The 8,160-nt window shown below is 46.7% G+C and overlaps 1 long non-coding RNA gene across 1 annotated transcript in view; it reads right to left on the bottom strand.

Moving 5' to 3' along the window:
* Nucleotides 1-1,710: 1,710 nt before the first annotated feature.
* The window catches only part of LOC121019107 (uncharacterized), a 7,241-nt gene continuing 791 nt past the window's right edge, over nt 1,711-8,160 (bottom strand). The window contains exon 2 of the long non-coding RNA XR_005785460.1: nt 1,711-1,962. This is a non-coding gene — a long non-coding RNA (uncharacterized LOC121019107). The remainder of the gene's footprint in view (nt 1,963-8,160) is intronic.

The raw sequence follows: 8,160 nt of genomic DNA, 5'->3' as shown, positions 1-8,160 counted from the left end.
GCAAGTGATCTTAAGGAGTGTTGACGTCACACAACTTATTTTCTAAAAGACCATGCTGACTAAACACAAGCTCAGCAGTGAAGAAGAAAGCTGAGTTACAATTTACTAAAAGATATGGCTTCTCCCAGGTTCCTGGGTGATGCTCTATTTTAGCATTGTGTCATTATTTCAAAGGGCTTTTAGGTGAACCTGCGGCTATTTTATGTGCCACTATGAAGGCACTGAGAACGAACAATACTGTGGGTTAAAACCATCACCAGACCTGAAAAAACACTCCTCCTGCCCACACTCAGAAATTGCAACCATCCTGTGTTCTCACCAAGCCCATTCCTTCTTATTTCTATATATAGCATATCACCTGGCATCGGCTCGTCTGTACAAATCATCTAGAGCCAACCCTTGGTGGTAACATCTCTAGGATAATGGTTAGCTATACCACCTTGGCTTGAAATGGGATGATAATCATTTTTTGGCCTGTCCTAGCTATGGCATCAGTTTGTCAAGGGTGACTAAAGAGAAAAGGAGGAGCATTGGCCTCCTGAAAGACAGGGACTCCTGCCTTCCAAAGAACTGAATGTAAGCAGGATGTGTCGATTTGTCCTTCATTTTCTTTCAGACTAAGAAGCTACTTATGCAAGCCAGGTGGAGGAAGCACTGGCCCAGGAGAGCCCAGGGCTAACAGAAGGAGTAGGGAGGGGTCTGCAAGGCCAGGAAGGAAGTAGACCAACCTGCCCAGGGGAGAAGCTGGGGTTACCAGGGAAATGAGCTACTTTGCATCATTAAGTGCCTATGCAACCCATGTGTGAGGTGGGCAGAACTGGCCAGGAATCCAGTTGTGGGAGGGCAGATTCCAGATCAGTGTTAAGGGGAACATCTGTTACCAGAGAAAGCTTCAGAGGATATAAATTTAATACTTGTGTCTCTGCCTCACTCATTAAAACACACACACACACACACACACACACACACACACACACACAATTTTTTAAAGCATGCGTTTCCTCTCTTCTCCTGATGGAGTTTTCCCTGGCATTAAATGGATGGGATCAAAAACAAGCACGGGCAGCTACTTTGTTTTCTCTCTCCAAGTAACTTGTGTTTATTCTTGGTAATTAAAATGAGGATTGGCTTTTCAGAAAAGCTCAAGATCTTCCTTCCGCCCCCATTCAACCCAGCCTTGACACACACGCGCAGGCTCGCCAGGCATCTTGAAAATCCGTGCCCAGCCCAAGCCCTCCTGAATTCATAGAGTTCCGACTAGTTCTTATGTATTGGAGCAACACTGAGCCAACGCCGGCCAAGGTTGTGAATGAAGGAAATGTGAGTTTCATCAGTGTAGGCTGCCAACTTGAACTTCTTCTGCAATTTAAAGCATTTCTTCAACTCTTCATTTAATCTTTCTCTGTGGGATAAATTAATCATTTGAACAATTCAGGCCTAAAATAAACGCGTAGCCGATCATCTAAATTTAGATAGAAAATGTGTTATCTGATTGGAAGTGGAACGTAACCAGCCTCTGGATCCAAAGGATTTCATTTTCATTTTCTGGGCTATGCTGCCATATTGGCAAGGAGCTCTTAGACCCATTCTGAACCTTCTCAGATGGAAGAGGCAGGGTGCAGGGGAGGAGTCTGCAATCTGAGGAGACTAGAGATACCCCCAAGAAACTCGTATGAAGAGAGGGGCAAGTATTTTAAGTGCAAGCATGTGTATGGTTGCTTTTATTTATTTATTTTTTTAAGAAAGTGAAAAATGACCATACTGACAACAAAGACAGAGCCCGGCTCCATAAAGAATAATAAATAAATAATAAATGAATGAATAAATACATGAAGTCTGTTTTCTCTGCCTCTCTTTGGTTGGTCAAATCTGGATGCCGAGTTTAAATTTCCGGGTCTGTCCCGGCTGGCAGTCCGCGTTCAGAAGCTGCGCTGTGTTCATCCCTACTCGGCGTAGTTCGCCCTTTAAGAAACCCAGAAGTCTGTGTCACCCAAACACATTTCTCTACAAACCAAAAGACTCCCTGGCAGCATGCGGCCAGAGTTTCCCTGCCCACTAGCTGGGATTTCCAAATGACCGCTACATCTGAATGTTGGTCTCCTCCCAGCTGGCCAAGCCGTGCAAGTTTCCATGAAACTACAAAACTAAGACACCCTGTATGCCACTCGACAACAAGAAAGTAAAATCACAGAGGCAATAAAAAGGAGGACAATAAACCAGCAAATGAAAATAGAAACATCCAGCATAATGACAGGGGTGAAATTAGGCCTGGGGCGCCGGCACACAGGCCTGTCACACTCCTTGTTGGAAAAAGGCTGGCCGAAGACCAGATCCACCCCTTGGGATTGCCGAAAGGTGAGGCTGGGGAGAAGGCGCAGATGCACATCCTCAGCTCTCAGGATACGCCCAATGCCATGCTGGAAAGAATCTTAAAATATCTTTCATTCATGCTGCTGGTTCCAAACGCCGAAAGCAGTGTTCTTTATGTTTTCCTCGGCAGAATACGTTCACTGCTCCGTCAGCTCTCTTTACCCCCCCCAGGAGTGAGCTCTCTCTCGGGACAGGGTACACCCCAGCAACTCTCAGACACGCTAAAGGGCCCACGGTGACATCCCCAGGGTAGGAAACAGCAAGGACTTCTGAAGCCCGGAACTCCTCCGGGGAATGGGTTCATTATTATCTCCTTCAGCGTGGACGGTTTCTGAAATCAATCCTTCTTGTGCTAAAGTAATTAAAACACAGGCAGGAGGCTGACTCTAGTTTCCTCATAAATAAACCGAAAATAATGAAAGGTTAGGAACTGGCATTGACTGCCAAGCTTTATGTCTGTCCCCTAATTACTTTCGTACATCACAGATTCGTGCGTGTCTGAAATCATTATTTGATAACGGTGACCATAGTTCCTAAAATAACTAAGAACTGTAATCATGTATTGAAATGTAGAAAAATAGCTTGATAAATGTTTGCCCTCCTACCTAACTAGGTAAACAAAAGAACGCTGACTTTGTATGTTTTGCTGCTTACATGAATATTTCTCTTGAGCAGAGACTGGCCTGACAAAAACAATTATGGGGAGTTGAAAGGCTGAAAGGCCTATAAAACCGAGCAGTGTTTTCCTCCTCAAAATGGGCTGCAACCATCTTGGGGGGTCTGGGGTGGGGAGGGCATTGAGCCACAGTATAAAATAAGGTAAACGTTGGGATGCTTCAATTTCACTGTATTTAAGGGGAGAGAGAGCACATTGGGTTTATCAAAAATAAACATGGCAATATTATAAAGCAGAGTGTAAAATTCTCAATATCACAAAGGCATTCTGAGCTGGGGGCTGTATGCACACGGGGCTTCACAGGCCCTCCTTCATGTCAGGCATTCTTCATGGGACCCTTTGTGAAGTGCTCTTGCAGTGTCAGGAAGAAACGACTGGCAGAATATAAAGCCAGGTGTTTCTGGTGTGCAAAGTTTCTTTTTTTTTTTTTAATTCTTTTTTTTTTAACGTTTATTTATTTTTGACACAGAGAGAGACAGAGCATGAACGGGGAGGGGCAGAGAGAGAGGGAGACACAGAATCGGAAACAGGCTCCAGGGTCTGAGCCATCAGCCCAGAGCCCGACGCGGGGCTCGAACTCACGGACCGCGAGATTGTGACCTGAGCTGAAGTCGGACGCTTAACCAACTGAGCCACCCAGGCGCCCCTGGTGTGCAAAGTTTCTACTCGCGATTAGATTGGAGAAATCTCATTTCTTGTATAAAAATATGAATGATAGGAATCTTAAAGCACATTGCAGACAACCGGTCTTGAGTTGGGGGTAATTTTGCACTCCCCACTGCCACCCCGTCGGGCACAGCTGTCAATGTCTGAGGACATCTTTGGTTATCACAACTTGGAATAGGGGAGCGTTACTACTGGCATCTAGTGCTCAATGTCCTCTAACGCACAGGACAGCCCCCCACAACAAAGAGTTTCCCAGCCCAAAATGTCAACAGTGCTGAGGTCAGGAAACCCTGCTCTAGCCAAAGTGTATACATACACACAGAAAACTAGTGGCCTGAAGGTCAAGTCAGGCCTTGGGGATCAGGGCCCTCAGAAGGCCTATGAAGGCAGTCACAGTGCAAGGCAAGGAGACACATGTCTATCTGCACCAGGCAAGAGACAAAACCCAGCCGCGGGGGACAGGGGTTCAGCTAGTTGCCAGACCAGGGAGATTTAGACTTCAGGCCATAGATGGTACGGCAATGTGGTGTTTGAAGATGTGCTTTTGGGGGACTGTGAAAGTCGCTGTACGCATCTGATCAGAAATGTGCTGTCTCCTCCAGAAAACCGCCTTACTCCTCCAAATGGGAGAGAGCCGCCCCCTCAGTGCTCAGGCTATGGGTCCGAGGTCCTTATTACCTTACCAACCACTACCTTCTGCCAGTGGTCCTCAGAGTGAGCTGTAAGCTCCTCGAAGACAAGACTCGTCGTGCCTTTTCAAATATTTCCTTGTGGTCCATAGGATCATAGAACAAAGCAATCCCCGTGAAATGGTTGTTGAATTTACATCAATGTTGTAGTGTCCCCCCAATATTAGAAACGCTGCATGCACACGTGTGAATAAAACACGTTACATGGGAAGAGAAAAAGGAAGTGATCTACTGTTTTCATCTGGAAAAATCCTTCAGCAAACTCTACCTTCAAAGACCTGTTTATACTTCTTTTTTGATGCTAACCATCTGCCTGACTGCCTTCCCCCTTTCTTGAGCCTTTTTAGCAGTTTCCAGTAGTAATGCGGTTCATCTTGAAATTTCACTGCTGCATCTCATAAAAGGTCACAATCTTGGTTAATGTTATTTTAGACGTAAATGCCTGAGATCAAAGCACAGGGCAGTTTGCCTATCCTTCACTACACAACTAAAAATAAAAATTAATTAGGCTCTATAATTTGTTAATTTGCTAATGACTTTTCCCTATAAAACGCAGTTTGACTCTGCTCAGCTTTAATTGTAACAAAAATTTGATTTAGGCTTTCTCCTTCCTCTTCATATTCAAAATGAGTCACTCTATAGACTGAGAAGGAATCAAGCATTTTGGGGATAAAAAGTAGTTTGGGAATAAAAGGCAATTTTGGAATAAAAGGCAATTTTCCATGTTAAAGTATTCTGGGAAGCTTCAGTACCTTCCTATTGTTCCCATTCCCAAGATGTAAGAAACTCATCCCAAGCAATCCAAATAGCTTCAACTCCACTTACAAAACAAATCAAAGGACTATTCTTCACCTTATAAAGGTGAAGATTCAACCCAAGATTGCTTTCATTCAGCAGCACTTACTCTCAAAGCCATTCAAATTCAGATGATGTTTACACATCTTTTCAGGAATCAGAAAGAAGAACTTCCTAAGAGCTAAGAAGGAGTGACAAAAGAGCCCAACCCCTTAATTTTACAGGTGAAGAAACAGGCTCAGAAGGCAATATGAACTCTCTCAGCTACATAACGATAACAGCTAGGACTTATATCAAAGGCCCACAGCTTCTCACATCTTTATCACTTCCACCGTGTCTAAGCCGTCATTATACCGTAGCGGGCCTGGTACAGAAGTCCTACTTCTACCCTCCCTCCTGTGCCCTCCCCTCCCCACAAAGATCACTCCACACAGCAGCCAGAGGGACGTATCTACAACAGAGGGAAAACTAGGTCACTCCTTTGCTCAGAAACTTCCGATGTCTTCCCACCTCCCTTAGGTGAAAGCTAATCCTCACGTGGCCTACGCAGCCTAATCTATTTGTCATTATTTGTCTCTTCTATCAAAGCACCCAACACTTTCTTCACTGGATCCTGACCCTTACGGTTCCATCCACCAGAAACCCCTTCTTCTAGACTGCCAAATGATTCCCTCCCTCCTTTCCTTTCTTCGGGGGTCTTCCCAAACATCACTTTACCAGAGGTGGCTTCTCTGACCACCTCTATGTAAATAACACCATTCCACCTCCTCTCTCTCTTTCTCTCTCTCCCTCTCTCCCACCTTGCTTTCTTTCCTATTTTTTCTAACACTTTTACTCCCTGACACATTACATATTTATTTATTCATTGACTGCCTTTCCCCACTAGAAGATCAAAAAAAAAAAAAAAATCCCTGCTGGATCCCCAGACAGTATTTTTTTTATAAAAAATTTTCTTAATGTTTATCTATTACTGAGAGACAGAGAGACACAGAGCATGAGCAGGGGAGGGACGGAGAGATGGAGAGACACAGAATCCGAAGCAGGCTCCAGGCTCCGAGCTGTCAGCACAGAGCCCAACACGGGGCTCGAACTCACAAACCGAAAGACCATGACCCGAGCCGAAGTCAGACGCTCAACCAACTGAGCCACCCAGGCGCCCCTAAACACTCAGTATTTTTGAAGTCTAAGTGTTACTATGTGCCAGGTACTATTCTAAGGAAGGTACAAGGACCAATTTACTCAGCCTTCCCAACAAGAACCAACTATTGTCATCACTGTCATCTCTGGTTCACGGATGAAGAAACTAAAGCACAGAGAAGCTTAGAAACTTGTCCAAGATCACCCAGCTAGTAAATGGTAAATCCAGAATCTGAACCCAGAGCACAGGCTCTTTAACCACCGAGATGTATTGTGTCACGCTTAACTAATGACGAAAAATGACTTCAGTGTTTTTTTTCTCCACACCATACTCTCAGAAATTGGGATACATTCCAGTGTGCTTTCAAAATGTCAGCAGTTTCCTGTAACTGCCTAATATTTTAAACAATCCCTAAGACTCATAAACAGGAGCAAAAATGTGAGCCACAGTTCTGATGCACTTGTTCAGAGCACACAAACCATAGGACTGTGACATACACATGTGTGCAGGCAACTCTCCACACTGGACTGGGATTACCATTATTAGCTCTGGTCCATAAAGGGAAAGCTAAGACATAAAAGCTGCAGGGATGTTCCAGGACACACAGCCAGGAACAGTGGCTGGAAGGGAGCCATTGAGGGCCCCTCTGGGACTGCAGCAGGCCACACATGCTCCCTGCTTATTATAAGTGTAAAACACCCTGGTGACTCACACAGTGGAATGCTTAAGCCAAGATGTCACCTAACAGAGGGTATGTTGATACAGCTTTATCTGAGAAGTTACATAATCATCCTAATGTGGAAATGCCAAAAAGGAATTTGTGCCTTGGAATAAAAGAGAGATGTACCCCTGGGAATGACTGACTCCACAAAGGATATAAGGAGTTTTCCAGTGAGAAACTTATTACCCTAGACAGAGCAGGTGACTTGTAAAAAACAGGTCGCAATGGGGGCTAAGGATTCACTATGGGCAGTTCCACTTGGTTAAGACTTAGCCAGACCCCTGCCCTAGACAGCCTCCAGTGTCCCCCAGACCCGCCCCCTCCCACAGGGCAGAAAGAGGCCTATTCTGTTATCTAGCCTCCTGGGATATAAAAGTCCTTACTTTGAGTCCTTTCTGCCTCTTGCTTTTGGGTCAAATATTTATTTATTCAAGTCTAGAGACTTCATTATCTTTCTACCCTAGAGGGCCGAATGAATCTCCCCTTCCACTCTGTAGGAATTTTCTGAAAGAACTTACTCTCTGAAAAAAATCTCGAGCTCTGGGATACCGCTCCCACCCTCCAGTCTTCCCTTGACCTCTGCCTCCGTCGTTCCACCTGCCCCAGGACGTGACAGAAGGAAGGAGGTTGGCTGGAAGGGAGGGGCGAAAGTGTCACAAGCACCTGTCACCTGGCTGGCCCTGGTCCCCACCTCCCCAGCCCCCAGAACCTCCGCCCTCCCTCCCGCTCGCCCCGACTGCGACTAGCCCGTCCCTCCCGCCCCAGCCTCCCGCCACCTTCCAATGGCCAAGGGGCAGGGCAAGCTGAGCAAGCCGCGGCAGCCCAGCTGGGTCCCCGCCCTGTTCCCGGTTCCCAGGCCGGGCCCCTGCGACCTTTAAATGCCGCCCAGGGCCAGCGCGACGCGGCCTTCGCCACCCTTCTTCCTCGGGCGGCGACAGCAGCACCCCGAGCAAGAAAGCAGCCCCGACCGCGCAGCGGCGGTCCGGCAGCAGCGGCCACCTCCGACCTCCCGGCCCGAGCCGCCTCCCGCTCCCCTCCCCCTCCTCCCCGGCCCAGCCTGCCTGGTCGGCGCCTGGCCCCAGGCGTGCGCGCACGCGTGCCCGCC

The sequence above is a fragment of the Herpailurus yagouaroundi genome, unplaced genomic scaffold (genome assembly GCF_014898765.1).
Source record: "Herpailurus yagouaroundi ecotype Mexico unplaced genomic scaffold, PumYag 221, whole genome shotgun sequence".
Classification (NCBI taxonomy): domain Eukaryota; kingdom Metazoa; phylum Chordata; class Mammalia; order Carnivora; family Felidae; genus Herpailurus; species Herpailurus yagouaroundi.
This window is presented reverse-complemented; position numbering and strand designations above follow the sequence as displayed.